Source organism: Heterodontus francisci, chromosome 13 (genome assembly GCF_036365525.1).
Source record: "Heterodontus francisci isolate sHetFra1 chromosome 13, sHetFra1.hap1, whole genome shotgun sequence".
Taxonomy (NCBI): Eukaryota; Metazoa; Chordata; class Chondrichthyes; order Heterodontiformes; family Heterodontidae; genus Heterodontus; species Heterodontus francisci.
Window position 1 is genome coordinate 8,537,220 of NC_090383.1, and position 17,905 is coordinate 8,555,124.

The window sequence follows — 17,905 nt, forward strand, 5'->3', positions numbered from 1 at the left end:
ACTGAATTAATTGCTTATTCAGCATTTGCAACAGCACTGGAGCAATCTGGAATGTAATCAGTCTCAACTCCCATGGCTGGTATTGCCTTTTTCTTTTAGAAGAGTTATTATTAATAAAGTTGTGTTCAGTTTAACACATCTGGTTTGCAAGATTAAGAATGGCTATTGGCTGGATTGCGATAATTGAAGCTAATTGAAATTTCAACAATTTATCGATAAGTTTGCCTCTGGCTGGATAACTTGTGCACATATCAAACTTCTGGAGTAAAAATGTCAAAGGTGAAATGATAAGAAGGGAGATCTGTTTCCAATTGAGCCACGGCCCAGGAATTCAAGCAAGGAATTTTCAAGGAACTACTTGGACTTCAACAAGTAAAGAAAAATCACAGGAACAGAACTGCAGCCATGACAGCTGCTGAGAAATCAGAAAGACCAGAGCCACAAGAAGTCAGTCGTGCAGTGACTGCATTTTTCTTCTTTTTCGCTTTGGAATGCAGTGTTACCATCTTTCTGCACCCTCCCCAAATGCTCTCACCCATTAAATCATCAGAAAAACACTGATTCCATATTCTTTGCATACTGTCTATAAGAAAGTCCTTGCATTTATTCCTCTCACAACCTCTGGACATCCTAATGAAGTACTTTCAAAGTGTAGTCACTGTTGTGATCTGGGAAATGCAGAAGCCAATTTGCACATAGAAAGCTCCCACAAACAGCAATGTGTTAATGACCGGATAATTTGTTTTTTTGTGATGTTGGTTGAGGGATAAATATTGGCCGGGACACTGGGGATAACTCCCCTGCTCTTCTTCAAAATAGTGCCATGGGATCTTTTACATCCTCTTGAGAGCCCACTGCCACCATCTAATGAGAAGCATTTTATGTTGTCTGGTGCAACATAAATGAGATGCTAGGAGTTCAGGTTGTTGAAGATCTCAACCAGGTTTATTAACAGCTAACTAGTATATACAGCACAGAGCTAACTATTTACAGGAGCTGCCTCTTGGTGTTACAGTTACAGAGTGAGCCTGGCAAGTAGTCACTTGACTGCATCCTGGCACTCATCTCATTAGCATACAGTTACGACCGGGGTGGGAGGAGTGCACTGTTTATTCAAGTTCCACTTCTCTGCAGGTCATAACATATATTTAAATGTTTTCCCACTTACTGATACGGTCAATCATAGACTCTATTTTTATCCCAAAATAAAACACACCAACAGGTTTCTTTAATAAACAACAAAATTATCCATTTATTATAAAACAAGTCTTAACCAGTAATGAAGCAAAGCGTAAACACACAGATTGAAATATAAAAGTTCCCTTTTTACCTTAGCCCCTCACACACACACACACATAACCGAAAAACAAAGAGATTTACTCTTTAGAGCTCTAGTACAAGAAAACAACAACAAAAAAATACATTGGCCAAAATACTTGCTAATTCTTAAAGAAAAAAGAGACGATATGAAAAGATGTCAGAAGTCCTTTTTGATTTGGAGTCCTAAATACGTATAGACGGCTGGCACTGGGATCTTCCTAGAACAGTTCTTGACAGGCGACGTTGAAGCTCAGTTTCGAGAAGCTTTCCAGGAAAAAATATAGCAAGAGGTTTCAGGCAGTTTCTTAACAGTTGCTTCTCAGCTTCTCAAGAGATGGAAAACTAGCAGGCTTTTTCAACGAGCTGGAACAGACTGAGCTGGGTGTTGCTCTCTTGGCAAGTTTTCCTCAACTGTCTTTTCAAACCATTGTCCATATCCCAACTCACTGTCCAAAAAGAAACCATAAGCAATGTCAGGAGTCAAGCCTCCTGACCCCTATAAAACTTAACCTGTCACTTCTCTGCAAACATCTTTCCCCAAGTCAAAAACAACCCCTGCTGGGTAATTATTTGAAGACAGTTGCCTTCCAGTAACAGTTTACAGTCCAGACCTCTCAGTGACCCTTGTAAAAAACATCCATGGGCTCCTTTTAAACCACAAATCTTCAAAATGTAACAAAAAAATGGAAGCACTCGTAACAATATGAAGATCTTAAAGGGGCATCACTCTTAAAGGAAAGCATATGTTTGAAACCAGCATTGTTTAATAATTATGATAGATTCCCATGATCTGCATTGGCTCTCGAATCCATCGGCTCCATTTCTCCACACCTCACGGTTCTGCGCTTTCCTCTTTGGTTGCTTATCAGTGTCTCCCATTTTTTAACATCCATAAAGAAGTGAGCAATATGACTCAGGGAAAAGTACATGAGATGGTTCCTGTTGCCTTCCTTATCTGTGCTTTAAAGGAGACGCAAGTCCTCCTCCACCTGCAAGCAACCGTTGAGGAGAAAATTTGCTGGTTCCACCGTTGGCCATGGCTTGTAACCCTGAGCATGGGACCCGTGCCTGGGCCGACCTTCGGGCTAGCCACAGGAAATTGTGGCTTGTAAACTAGAAAGCATCTGGTCATATCAGTAGCCTCTTTAATACAAAACTCTTATCTCAAGCAACATCATCCATGTGTGCGGGATTGCAGAATTTTGTATCCACTCCCCGCTGCACACTGTTCCCACACACTTTCCATTCAAATGGCAAAGTTGCCCGTGAAGAGTAATCTGGAGGAGTCGAAGGTTTAAAGGAGCACATTACATTGGGTCTCTGATTCATTGACCATTTTCACCATAATACCTAAAAACTTTGTTGTGAGCTGCAAACTACTGAAATACCTTTCATGAGTTTTTTTTATAGAGAGATACAGCACTGAAACAGGCCCTTCAGCCCACTGAGTCTGTGCTGACCATCAACCACCCATTTATACTAATCCTACATTAATCCCATATTCCCTACCACATCCCCACAACTCTCCTACCTACACTAGGGGCAATTTACAGTGGCCAATTTACCTATCAACCTGCAAGTCTTTGGCTGTGGGAGGAAACCGGAGCACCCGGCGAAAACCCACGCGGTCACAGGGAGAACTTGCAAACTCCGCACAGGCAGTACCCAGAACTGAATCCAGGTCACTGGAGCTGTGAGGTTACAGTGCTAACCACTGCGCCACTGTGCCGTACTTTGCTGTAACAAAGCCTATTTACACAGGTTAATAATCATGGTGACAAACATACACACAACATGTGTGAGGACACAGAGTTTCCGGTAATCAGCCATTTTCTTTCAGAAGCTGATATGAAGGAGCTGATTTGAATAAACAGGAGAGGATCATGGATGACAACTTTTCGCGGGTGGATTATTAAAATGGATGGAATGTTCCTTTTACAAGCTGCTAATAACACCTGTAAATTTTTTTTTGCCTTTAGACTGTCCATTACATTTCAGCTTCTCATTCAATTCTGATGAAAACCAGACTTCACGTTAAAACACATAAGCAACCTAACCGTTAATTGCAGGACATGTTAAATCCCTTTGAACCTTTGTTACATTATAAACTATCACCCCTCCTAAACACATCCAGCTGTACAAAGTTCAGCCAAGCGAGGAAACTGTGCAGCTTAGTCCTGCTTGAGTTGAAACACTCATTGATAAGGAAGCAGAAAGTGAAGATGTTTGAGGTACTTTCATGAGCTCAAGGACACAGAGTGGCAAACCGTTCTTTGATTCTAAATACATTTGTTATGGACAGGTAGTGAGTGGCTTTCACTTTTCACCTCCCAACTGATCGCAATCGTGTTTTGTTAAAAACGGTGCATTACTCCCTGAGTGTTTTAGGTCAAATAAATAGACAAATGACAAGGTAACTCGTAGGTTTAAAAAAGGAAGATAATTATTTATTTTATACAATTCCTGAAATGGTCACAACCTTCACTCACTCTCGCACATGCACACACGAGTAGAGAGAGAGAGAGAGAAAAGGGTAGGATGCAGTTTAAAGTCCAAAATGATTTAAGGGTTTGTGGTTAACATAATAGTGTTGAGTCTTCTCAGGAGGAAAGTTTTTTTTAAAGGTGCAGGCCTGGATGATGAAGTTGCTGAGGAGTTGCAGAGTTCCAGTGGTTAAAACTCAGCCCAAGGTTGGTGGTGTGAATTTGGTTTACCTTCACAGATGGAGAGTCTCAAAGTCACTTTGTAATTTCTCTGCTGTAGTGGTTGTACAGTTATTGTTCAGCAGGGTTCTTCAGTTTAGCTGGATCTCTCTCACAGCCTTTGGCTGGAAACTGGCTTTCTGTGGTCTTGGCTTGATCTCCCTCTCTCTCTCCAAAGGATTACCTTTTAAGGTAAAAATCCATCCCAATTGAGTTTCTGTTGGGTAACACATGGCCTTCTCCCCTGGTGTGACCAGGCAATGGACCAGGATATGGAAACCATGGCTCTCTATTGATGTCTGAATGGGAACCAAATCTGTCATAATGGTGCTACTTAATATCTATTCATTTTGGTTTGGGCTGTGAATCAATCTGTCTCCAGAACCTTTTGTTAGTTCATTCATGCAGATAGGCATCATCAATATGCAATGGTGCTTCTTTCACTCTCAATGGGTTCACCCCAGAACGACTTCAGACGAGGTTAAATAATTTCATCCTCAACAGACGGAAGTGTGCATTGTCAATACAGGAGGGTCACGTGACAGCTACTCCATTTTGTCCGTGACACAAGTGTCCATGGTCTTGTGGTTCAGCTTAACAGACTTTTTATTTTCATAATTTCTCCAATTCATTGTTTGTTTCATCATGGCACCGTCTGAGCATGACACAGTTCACAATGAGGGTGCCCTCAGGAAGGAATTCTTATATAATATAAAATAAAAACAAGAAATGCTGGAAATACTCCACAGGTCTGGCAGCATCTGTGGAGAGAGAAGCAGAGTTAAGAAGGAATTCTTATTGCTGATGAGCAATGATCAATTGAAGGCTGTCGGCTATTAATCTTAATATTGATATCTAATATTAAGATCCAGTTCTGCTGGCTCACTTACATCACATTCAAACAACTGAATGGCCTAATTTAAATTTGAGATTTGCACAGATGGATTTTTCCTGGAGTTTGGGTCCATTCAGAAGTTGATGGTCACTTCAGACATGGCTGTAAAGTTGGCTGATTCAGGAGGGATCTGATTTAGCCTTGGCTGACTGAACGGAGGCTGTTTTTCCAGTCAATCTAACAAGCATTTCAGCTTGGCTCGTCCTCCCTGCGGAGGGCAATGAGTCTTGCTGAGGATCAACTGCATCAACCATACTTGTTAATAGATCACCCAAGCATCTAACCTCCATGTGCTCGCCTGGAGTTTCCTCCCACCTTGCCCCCACCCACCCCTGCCACCTCTCAATTCCAGGTTGTTTCCTTGGTGGATCGGAGGTGGGTGGAGTTGGAATGTAACTCTGGAATATCCTCCACTGTGTCCCTGGCTTTATGCGATTCAGGCTGTTCCCGTTGGAGTGTCTGAGACCCACTCCTGTGCAGGAGGCTATTAACGAATGAGAATGAGTAGACTGGGCCTATATTCCCTGGAGTTTAGAAGAAGGAGAGATGATCTCACTGAACCATATAACACTCTTATAAGGCTTGACAGTGTAGATGCTGTAGAGCTGGGGAATCCAGAACTAGGGGCCATAATTTCAGGTTAAGGGGTTGGCCATTTGGACTGGAATAAGGGGATATTTCTTCACTCAGAGGGTTGTGAACCTTTGGAATTCTCCACCCCAGAGAGCTGTGGATGCTCAGTCATTGTGTATATTGAAGGCTGAGATCAGTAGATTTTTGGACACAAAAGGAATCAAGGGATAGTACAGGAAAGTGGACTTGATGTAGAAGGACTTAAAAGCTACAGCAGTACACAATCTTCCCATCCTGTCGTGAGTGCTGTATTCAAGGTATTGCCCCACGATGTTCAACGTAGCTGTACCCAGAGAATGGTCAAGCTAAGCAGAGGTCAAGGCAGGCACATGTGAGACACACGCTGTCCCCATTTACACTGTGATGATCGGGGGCCTTGCTGTTGGTGGAGCCATTTCGCTATGTGGGGGCATCAAGGCCTCACTCAATGTCCACACTTACCCTTGCAGCAGGCCTCACTTGATATTGCACTGGAGAAACATGAGAAACCTCAGAAAGTATAGAATGAGAAATATTCAGACAGGTGACTGAAAGCTTAGTCAAAGAGGTAGGTTTTAAGGAGCATCTTACAGGAGGAGAGGGACAGGTAGAGAGGTGGAGAGGTTTAGGGAAGGAATTCCAGAGGGAGGGCCCCAGGCAGCTGACGGCACGGGCCACCAATGGCAGAGTGCTGAAAATCGAGAATGCGCAATAGGCCAGAATTGGAGGAGCACCAGATCTTGGAAGGTTGTTCCGCTGGTATCCATTTATTTAAGCACTGTTAAAAATCTGGGTCTTATTTCCTTTGAGAATGACTTTTCCAGTAGAAGTAAGCTGAGTCCCATGAGATAGAGGCAGGGAGGCCAAACCCTGAAATCATTTGCGAAACAGAGGAGTGTGATAACAGACTGGGCTCTTTCGAAATGGATGAGTTAGGATGTACTCACCAGCCTCCTTCACCCCTAGCTTTTGATCTGATGAAAATACAACACAGGCAGTGAAGAGAAACTAAAAAGCAAACCAAACAATCTCACGCAAGAATATTAAAGAAAATCAACAGCAACAGGAAGTCAAAATATCCCACCTTTTATTCCGACTGTGATACTTCCAGTCCAATTTAGAGCTAAATATACAAGAGCCAGGATTGTAAATATTGGGAGAAGAGCTTGTCTCAGCAAAGATTTTTCAGAAAGGAAACATGAATAAAATCGCAGGAATGCCTGACATTCCTATGTGTCAACTGTAAGTAATTTAGCTTCAGTAGCATCAATGGAATATGTAGGAGGCAATCAAGATACACCTGGAATTGTGACCTTTCCACATTTCTGAAGCAATTAATGAGTCACGACCCTCAGGTATTTTGAAAAGGCCATGAATTGTGCTGTGGAATCATGGAGCAAACTCTTAGGAAATTAGGAAGCACTAAGGTGGAGAAATGTGAGCCTATTTTGGGTGAGGGAAGACCAGCTCCAATCAATGCTTATCTCAATGCTTCCGAGTACCTGATAGAAGATCAGAGGGCTGGCAAAATCCAGCCCAGTATTTTGTTCATAAGTCCCACACCCTCCAATGCAAAATTACTGAGAACACAAATTGCCATGGAATGTTTGAAAGCAATTAAAATTTGGCTTTTTTTGTGAAGATTGTGAATAAGACAAAAGGTGAAATCTTTTACTTTCTCTGAGGTAAGTTTGAAATATAAACAAGCATATCATATATTAGCTGAACTGCTGCACCTATAATTGAGGAGTATAGTGAGAGAAACATTAAAGTGGGAACAACTCAAGAGTGGATCTTTTCGCATTGCAGTGCATTCTAAATGGTTTTACTTATAATCAGAATTCAAAAACAATTCTTCATATAAATAGGAGCCATTTTTGAAAAGGCTGAACAGTTGAAGGGAAATTCTGAATAAAAGTCCTTAGTTTCAGTATTTATTTTCATTATTTAATTTTTGTTGCACCAAGTATGTTGCACAGCTATTTGATGAATAAAAGATGCAGATTCATTTAAGCTTTTCCTAAATTTTATATCCTTCAGTTTGCTATAAAAAAAAATGGGTAGGAAAGAAGAGTTTCTTCCCCCTTTTATGTACAGAGATGTTTTATTTGTTTACAGTGTTTTTTGGAGATGCCGTAGTTTAGATGAGATGTTAAACCAAGGCCTCATCTGTCCTCTCAAGTGGACGTAAAAGATCTCTTGGCCGCTATTCAAAGAAGAGCAGGGGAGTTCTCTCCGGGTGTCCTGACCACTATTTATCTTTCAACCAACAGGATATTAGGCAATTTATCTCATTGTAAATTGTGGGCCCTTGCTGTACACAAATTGGCTGCCATATTTCCCTACATCACAACAGCAGTTACATGTGTTATGTTGCTTTCAGAACATGTACAGAGAGTGGGCACGATCATCACAAAATGAAATGATCTCACGTAGCGTGTGACCATGCCGGTTGTAAGGTGTGGATCCACAAAGCTAGATGTGCCTCATAAGCTCTCTGTAACAGAGTTGTAATATGTCTGCAGCAGTCTGAGCTCTAAAGTAACACAAACCTATCTTTTATTCATACCAATCGTCTGGTATCTTCGTCTTCTTTGGCCTCCTTATCTCGAGAGACAATGGGTAAGCGCCTGGAGGTGGTCAGTGGTGTGTGGAGCAGCGCCTGGATTGGCTATAAAGGCCAATTCTAGAGTGACCGGCTCTTCCACAGGTGCTGCAGAAAAATTTGTTTGTCGGGGCTTTTACACAGTTGGCTCTCCCCTTGCGCCTCTGTCTTTTTTCCTGCCAACTGCTACGTCTCTTCGACTCGCCACACTTTAGCCCCGCCTTTATGGCTGTCCGCCAGCTCTGGCGAACGCTGGCAACTGACTCCCACGACTTGTGATCAATGTCACAGGACTTCATGTCGCGTTTGCAGACGTCTTTAAAGCGGAGACATGGACAGCCGGTGGGTCTGATACCAGTTGCGAGCTCGCTGTACAATGTGTCTTTGGGGATCCTGCCATCTTCCATGTGGCTCACATGGCCAAGCCATCTCAAGCGCCGCTGACTCAGTAGTGTATATAAGCTGGGGATGTTGGCCGCCTCGAGGACTTCTGTGTTGGAGATACGGTCCTGCCATCTGATGCCAAGTATTCTCCGGAGGCAGCGAAGATGGAATGAATTGAGACGTCGCTCTTGGCTGACATACATTGTCCAGGCCTCGCTGCCATAGAGCAAGGTACTGAGGACACAGGCTTGATACACTCGGACTTTTGTGTTCCGTGTCAGTGCGCCATTTTCCCACACTCTCTTGGCCAGTCTGGACATAGCAGTGGAAGCCTTACCCATGCGCTTGTTGATTTCTGCATCTAGAGACAGGTTACTGGTGATAGTTGAGCCTAGGTAGGTGAACTCTTGAACCACTTCCAGAGCATGGTCGCCGATATTGATGGATGGAGCATTTCTGACGTCCTGCCCCATGATGTTCATTTTCTTGAGGCTGATGGTTAGGCCAAATTCATTGCAGGCAGCCGCAAACCTGTCAATGAGACTCTGCAGGCACTCTTCAGTGTGAGATGTTAAAGCAGCATCGTCAGCAAAGAGGAGTTCCTTGATGAGGACTTTCCGTACTTTGGACTTTGCTCTTAGACGGGCAAGGTTGAACAACCTGCCCCCTGATCTTGTGTGGAGGAAAATTCCTTCTTCTGAGGACTTGAACGCATGTGAAAGCAGTAGGGAGAAGAAAACCCCAAAAAGTGTGGGTGCGAGAACACAGCCCTGTTTCACGCCACTCAGGATAGGAAAGGGGTCTGATGAGGAGCCACCATGTTGAATTGTGCCTTTCATATTGCCATGGAATGAGGTGATGATACTTACTAGCTTTGGTGGGTATCCAATCTTTTCTAGTAGTCTGAAGAGACCACGTCTGCTGACGAGGTCAAAGGCTTTGGTGAGATCAATGAAAGCAATGTAGAGGGGCATCTGTTGTTCGCGGCATTTCTCCTGTATCTGACGAAGGGAGAACAGCATGTTAACAGTCGATCTCTCTGCACGAAAGCCACACTGTGCCTCAGGGTAGACGCGCTCGGCCAGCTTCTGGAGCCTGTTTAGAGCGACTTGAGCGAAGACTTTCCCCACTATGCTGAGCAGGGAGATTCCACGGTAGTTGTTGCAGTCACCGCGGTCACCCTTGTTCTTATAGAGGGTGATGATATTGGCATCGCGCATGTCCTGAGGTACTGCTCCCTCGTCCCAGCACAGGCATAGCAGTTCATGTAGTGCTGAGAGTATAGCAGGCTTGGCACTCTTGATTATTTCAGGGGTAATGCTATCCTTCCCAGGGGCTTTTCCACTGGCTAGAGAATCAATGGCATCACTGAGTTCCAATTTGGTTGGCTGTATGTCCAGCTCATCCATGACTGGTAGAGGCTGGGCTGCATTGAGGGCAGTCTCAGTGACAACATTCTCCCTGGAGTACAGTTCTAGGTAGTGCTCAACCCAGCGGTCCATTTGTTTGCGTTGGTCAGTGATTATGTCACCTGATTTAGATTTGAGGGGGGCGATCTTCTTGATGGTTGGCCCAAGAGCTCTCTTAATGCCATCATACATTCCTCTGATGTTTCCGGTGTCTGAGGCCAGCTGAATATGACTGCATAGGTGTTGCCAGTAGTCGTTTGCGCAGCGCCTGGCTGTTCTTTGTGCAGTGCTTCTGGCTGCTTTAAGTGCTACGGATGTTAACTCGCTGGGGGCTTTCTTGTCATCTACAGCAAACAAAACAGCACGACCAAACAATAACATTACACTACACTTCATAAGTACTTCAGGGATCGTGAACTGCTTTGGAACATTCTAAGGTCATGAAAAGGGTGTAATACATGAAGAAAGAAATGTATTTATGCAGCTATGTGTAGTGGGTTATGAAAATACTATTTATCAAAAATATTTAATTCATTTGCCAGGGATGCTCCTTACAAACTTCTGTCCAAACTCTCTAACTATGCTAAAGGTGCTATATTGGAGAGATTGGGGAAAGTGGGCCTGTATTCAAAAGGGTTTCGAAGAATGAGAGGTGATCTCATTGGAACCGACAAAATACTTAAAGGGATAGACAGCATAGATGCAGGTAACATGTATCTCCTGGTTGGGGAGTCTAGAACCAGGAGACACAATTTCAAAATAAGGGGGAAGTCACTTAGGACAGAGGTCAGGAGAAATTTCTTTACTCAGAGGGTTTTGAATCTTTGGAATTCTCTAACCCAGAGGGCTGTGGAAGCTCAGATATTGAGTATGTTTAAAGAAGAGATTGACAGATTTCTAAAATACAAATGATGTAAGGGGATATGGGGATAGTGTGGGAAAAAGGCATTGAAGTGGATGATCAGCCATGATCGTATTGAATGGTGGAGCAGGCTCGATGGGCTGAATGGCCTCCTCCTGCTCCTATGTTCCTATAAATGCAAGTTATTGTTGCAGTTGTTATATAAAACATTCTGTCCCTACTGCTGCCCTCTCCTCCAGCCCCACAACCCTCCAAGATCTCTGCACTCCTCTATTTCTGGCCTCTTGTGCATCCCTGATTTTAATTGCACTACCATTGGTGACCGTGCTTCAGTTGCCTAGGCCCTAAACTCTGGAATTCCCTCCAAACGCCTCTCCATCTCACTTTCCTCCTTTAAGAACTCCTTAAAACCTATCTCTTTGACCGAGCTTTTGGTCATCTGACCTAATACCTCCTTTTGTGGTTCGGTGTCATATTTTGTTTTATCATGCTCCTGTGAAGAACCTTGGGACATTTTATTACATTAAAAGTGCGATATAAATATGAGTTGTTGTGGTTATTATTGGATTCTGGCATCCCGGACTACAGGGCAAAGGTTAACAGAGTGAATTTACAAACCACACGTTCCTGGCATTGATCTCTGCAGTGAAAACCTCAACATCTTCACAACAAATGAAGCCTTGAAGACCCACTTCAACCAGTTCCTATCAGAATTTGATGGCAATTATGGAATAACAAGTCGTTCGAACACTTGTCAGGCTGATCATATAAAGTCCCTTTTTATTTATTAGTTTAATTGTTATCAACATACAGTCATGGAAACATAAAATTACGGTGAATATTCTCCAAATGTCACACAATAAATGAACCTGGACTTTCTTATAGCATGATACTTGAAGTAAAAAATGCTGATCTCAGGTGTAATAAGAATGGTCTCCATAGCAGTAATCAGGATGATAATACCTTATCATATCTCTGAGGTCACTCCAAAAGCACTTCACACACAGTGGGCAGATCTTATCCTGCCTTTGGAGATGGTAAGGTAGGTGTGGGGGCCATATAAAGTGACATGGGAGGGTGTGCTGACTTTGTCCTGCTCCATGCCATTTTGTCCGCAGTGGGGAAGTTGGGGGACGGCCCTCCCGCCCAAAGCAAATTGAGCCACTTAAGTGGCCGATTAAGGGCCACTTAGGGGCAGCTTCTCACCTCCACACCCATTTAACTAATGTCAGAGGGGCCTATCGCCACATGGAGACACCACCAGTTAAGATGTGGCTACCTCTGTGTATTCCTTCCTCTAAAGGCAATCAATGGCCCACAGAGGGTCCCACTCCTGCCGGCGATGGCCGTCCCCGCAGCAAGACCCTCCCTCACCAACCGTAACCCCCACCCCCTCATCAGGGCCTGCCTGACTGACCCTGGCTACCCCAACCCATTTACCTGGATCCCAGGGACTCCTCCATATTCCTTACTGCAGGCCTCTTGCAGTACCGGCAGTGGTCAATACTCCCGGTGGAACGCTGGTACTGCTGAGCTGCCGGCTCTCTGATTGGCCAGCAGCTCTGGAGGTGGGAGTTGGTCCCTTAAAGGGACAGCATCCCCGACGGCAGGCAGTTAATTGGCTGAACGCCGTGGAATTCGGCTGGGGTCCAACAGAGAGCCAAGGCTGGGTCGCCTCCCCCTCCCCCCACACACTTTTTCAGCCTGCCTCCGGGACCCCTGTTGCTGGGATAAAATTGGGCCCAATTAATTTCCGTCACTGTTGTTTTGTAGGTTAATGCAATGACCATATTATTTTTGCCCAAAGTGCAAATGAGATGATTGATCATTTGATCCGTGCTGGTTAAAGAAGACTGTTAGCTCAGTAACCTCTCTATTCTTCTTCAAATTGTTCCATGGGATCTTGAAAACTGGCTTCTTTAGTATCTCATCCAAAGGCTGGCATCAGCATCAATGTAGCTATATCTCAGTATTGCACCTGAACGATTAGCCCAGACTTAGGACTCAAATTCTAGAATGGGTCCTGGTCGCGAAAACCTTCTGGTTTAGACGCAAAAGTAGTACGCATTGAGCCAAGCTGGCACTGTTAAATCATCACCATCTTCAGTCTCCAATCCAAATAAATTAGACATGGTTTTAAGAAAGCCCAAAATGAAGCAGCTCAGGTTTCATCCTTGCGGTTTATCATGTCACCTGATCCCTCCCACTGCACCACTGCTTCTTCTAACTGGCTGCTACCAGTCCATTGTTTTATATATGCTCCAGTATGTACCAAGAGTGTGGTGTGTAATTAAACCTTCAACTTTATTCTTCAGATTAATTAAATTCTTCATCGGTGCAAAAATTATAAATACTGCCAAATTGTCAATGTGCTTTAATTGGCAGTTAGTGCCCACTGAGCCTCAGACTGTGAGCGATCAAACTCTTTGACGCACAGAAAATATTGGAATTCTGTCAACTCTGGTCCGTCATTCACTTCCTTCAATTGGCCTGAGCTGTGGGATTGCGGTAGTGAAAGACCACGGCCTTCGGCTTTGAGTTCACACTGCCTAAATGTTACGCTTACTGCTTGACCCAAGCTGACTTTGCTCTCAGAGTTATGCAGTTGCCCCATGTGTGACAGGAAAAAGAAAGACTTGCGTTTATATAGCACCTTTTACAAACTGAGGACATCCCAAAGTGCTTTATAGCCAATGAAGTACTTTGGCAGCATTGTCCCTGTTGTAATGTAGGAAACACAGCAGCCAATTTCTGCACAGCAAGATCCATAAACAGCAATGTGATAATGACCTAGATAATTTTTTTGTGATATTAATTGAGAGATACATTTAGACAGGACACCAGGATAACTCTGCCACTCTTTTTTCGAAGCAGTGCCATGGGATCTTTAACATTCCCTGAGAGGGCAAACAGGGGCCTCAGGTTAACATCTCATCTGAAAAGCAGTATCTCCAACAATGCAGCACTCCCTCCGTACTGCACCGGAGCGTTGGCCTTGATTTTTTGCACTCAAATCACAGAATGGGTCTATGACCTCACAACCTTCTGACTCAGAGGCAAGAGTACAACTTACCAAGGCACACCAAACCCTTGGGATAGGGCCTGAGAATATGCACATAAAAACAAGGCAAGGCAGAAAGTCAACAAGGAAAGGGAAGGAGTGCAACCCTGGGCGACTGTGTTTTTACACAATGCTCAAATGATTCAAAAGTGATGTCCTGTAATAAAAACTACAACTGGGGTCAGTTTGGAGTGAAACCCATTTGAGTGGCTTGACGCCAGTAAAAATAATGTTTTACAATCAGAGCACCGTGAAGTAAAAACACTTGCCGCTTATCTCAAACACACTGGGGCTTTATACTCAGTGTATCTGATTCCTCAGCAGGTGTGAGTGAAGCTCTCCAGCGCCCAAGCAGTAAAACTTCTACTACTGACCCACTGTGAATCCCTGTGAGTCTGAAACCACTGTGAAGCCAATAGAAGCTATTATGGGCTACATTTTCCTCAAAAAAGGGAGGTTAAATCTTTGCAAACAAGCTTTCGGTTGGCTCTCTTAACTCCCAGATTTTTACCATTGGTTTCTTGTTACTTTTCTCTCCATAAAGCACCTTGTGATGTTTTTTCCAAGTTAAAGGGTTTTAGAAATTGCACATTGTTAATGTTCTTTGTTGTGGAATTAACAGAAAATGCCATTTGTTCTTGATTGCATGAAGCTGAATTAATTTGCTGGAATGACAGAAGACCGGCATATGATAATGCACCAGGAGGACCATCAGTTTCAAACTTCTGAAGTAACTGGAAGCGGAGACGATAATGATTTCAAAAGGAAATTGGACGGGCAATTGAGGGAAATAAACTTGCAAGGCCAAGGGAATCAAGCGGGGGAATGGGACTGACTGGATTGCTCTACAGAGAGCTGGGATGGACTCGATGGGCCAAAAGGCTGTGCTTTAATGACTTTATGACTCATATGAGTCCATGAATCTGTAACTAAAATGCAGTTTATCCACAAAGCTCTGCCTTCAAAGATACCCCATGTTTAAAAAAATGATCATATCCTCCCTGTTTAAAGAGATTCCAGTGCAGAATTTTGTTTAGGCCAGATGTTGGTCAGGAAGAGTGCAGAGCAATCACCTAAGCGAGAGGCACAAGCAGTATCGCTGCCTGTGCCTCATCTGATGGTAAAGGGAGAGTTGTCAGTTCAACCCATGGTGGTCTGCAGGCAGTCCCTCCATGGCCAGAGATACTTGAGATCACCCATCAGGTGGCTTCAGTCAATTCAGCCACCTTCCATCTCCCAAGCGGTAGTAACAGGGGACCCAGTTCATGGGGTACCACAATAGGCAAAGGACCACAGTAGTCAGACATTAGGAGGTTCACAGTAGAGATCCTTCTCTAAAGGACATTAGAGAACCAGATAGGCTTTTACAACAATCCAGTAGTTACATGGTCACCATCAGTGATATTAATTCCAGATTTATTTAATTAACCCAATTCAAATTTCCCAGCTGCTGTGGTTGGACTTGAACTCATGTTGCTAGATTAGGCTTGTGGATTACTAAATCAGTAACATAACCACTGTCCCACTGCATAACTCAGCTCTTGGTCATAACAATTATAGTGATGCAAGTGCAACACCCAGGAAGGTGTACATGTTACGGTCATTTATGTGGTGGGTGTAAGGACCTTGGGTGAGATAGTAAGAGGTACTGTTGGCACATTGGGTTGGGAGGGATTATTCACCTGACACTCTGCTTGATTATTTACTTCTGCACAGCTCTGGCAGCTGGTAAGATTGAGGTCCTACCTATTCATAGAGAGTTTCACTTTCCTGCTCATATTCCTAATCCTGCACCTCCATTTCTTTCTTTCCAGGTGCCTCTAAGGACAAAACATGCAACAGATGGCGATGAATCTGGACAGGTTCTTCACCTCATAAGAACATAAGAGATAGAGCAGGAGTAGGCCATCTGGCCCCTCGAGCCTGCTCCGGCAAAATCCCACAAGCAGTCATTGACCGATCAATCTGTTTATTACTGAAAGTCGAAAGGAGGAATTTATTGGGGGAGGAAGGTTAGGAGAACTCCCTGCTTTTCCTGAAATAGTGTATTGGGAAAATTAGCCGACACCGAACTCACCAGAAGCCCAGATTTGACTTCTCATCTGAATGAGTGTTTCATTGGCAATGTTGCACTTGCTCAGTGCTGTATTGGAGTGCTAGGACCGGTTATCACCTCAGACCCTGAATGCTTTCATGATATAATCACTCTTAGCTGTCAGATTCGTTTCCCAAATCTCCATGACCCATGGCCAAACCAATTATCTTTCTTCCTCAATGGGCTGCAGATGGGGAGATTTGGGGACTGTTGCTTTGTCGGAGAACCCAATAATAAATGCTAAGCGATGAGATTTGCATCCAGTTCAAGTTGCATTCAGGCGTGAAATTCCTATCAAAACGTGGGCTTGTGAGAGAAAGACGTGCATCTAATAGCACTTGAAAACCAGAGAGTGCATCCTGCTGCCTGAGGGCCAGCAAGTCTTTAAACCTGGAGAATAGGATGACCTAGAAATTATATCACCACACCTGTTTTACAGACGTAAAAAGGAAACCTACGCATTCAATATGGTGAATGGAGTGCACATGTTTACACTATGCCAAAATATGGAAGGTTCAGGGGCAATTTGATTAAGATTTTTAGGATATTGAAAGGAATTGCAAATGCAGATGGAGAGAAACATTTTCCACGGGTGGGGGAGTCGAGGACAAGGGGACATAACCTTAAAACCAGAGCCAGGCCCATTCAAGTTAGGAAACACCTCTTCATGGAAAAAGGGGGTAGAAGTGTGGAACTCTCTCCCAAGAAAAGCAATAAATGGGAGCTCAATTAATACTTTCACATCTGAGATCGATAGATCTCGACTAGTCAGGATTATTAAGCGATATGAAGCCAAGGTGGTGGATATAGTTGGGATACAGATCTCATTGAATGGTGGAACTGGCTTGAGGGGCTGAATGGCCTTCTCCTCTTCCTATGTCCCATATTGGTAGTAGCTCCTCCATGGGCGCCCAGGATTTGCCTGCCTAACAACAGTCACCTAACCTCAAAAATAATTTTTGATTGTAATGTACTTGGACTTGTCCTGGAGATATCTTGGAATTGCAAGTTTTCCTTTTATGCTGTAGATTTATGTATTCATTGTTCATTGCAATGGTTGCTAAAAGGAATACTCTTTGTTGCAATAAAAGTGGTGCTTATTCATCATTTTCATTGTTTCAACATCTTTCCTCAATTGAAAAGCTTGTAGCTGAACAAGTGGAGTCCAGTGTTTCCCTAAGTCCCTGGCAGAGTGCAGATTACCAAAGCGACAGCTTCCCACCATCTGCGCCCCGCTAGGGACGAGGGGAGCTCGGTTAGACTGTGGCCCTCAGAGCCCTGGCCAAGAGGCCTGATAGAAGTGAAGATTACGCTATGAAAGACAACGTTGTCATCCCAAAGGCCAACTGTTCTGCAGCTTCTGGCAAACAACATCTATTTACGTCAATCGGATTTAATATCAAACCATGGACTTTCACTTTGAATCCAGGCAGTATTCCCTTAAGAGATGGTCGGAAACCAAGTCTAAAAAAAAAAGACATTGAAAAGGGTCTGAACGGGTATCTTCAAGGCTCTTGTGGTTGTGACTCACTCAAATCCTTTGTGAAGCCCTGCGTCACATTCCCATTTTATTTCATGAATATAATTGCAGCACTTTGTAAGAGGTTTGGTCTTATTTAGAGTACATTATTTATAAGAAATAATTTTTTTGAAATGTCTAGAAATTCTATCACATTTATTGCAATCAATCCATTGCCAAATCACATTTCTGCATTTTATTATTCTTCCAATATATTGATGCTGTTGATTCAGTTATATATTTCCTTCAAGTTATAACTGAATTTTTACAATGTGTTAGGCAGATAAAAAACTGCATTGTATGCTTAATAAAATGTTGATAGCGTCTTATTTTTAATAAAAGGAGAAATGACTTTGAGGTAAAAAAGATATATAGGCAAAAGGATGTCCCACACAGCATTTTCCAGCAGAATTTCCACATTGGGGCTAATTAATAACTCCA

The 17,905-nt window shown here is 43.4% G+C and overlaps 1 long non-coding RNA gene across 1 annotated transcript in view; it reads left to right on the plus strand.

The window, feature by feature from the left end:
• The window catches only part of LOC137376746 (uncharacterized), an 84,993-nt gene extending 68,577 nt beyond the window's left edge, over positions 1-16,416 (plus strand). The window contains exon 3 of the long non-coding RNA XR_010976290.1: positions 15,665-16,416. This is a non-coding gene — a long non-coding RNA (uncharacterized lncRNA). The remainder of the gene's footprint in view (positions 1-15,664) is intronic.
• Positions 16,417-17,905: the final 1,489 nt, after the last annotated feature.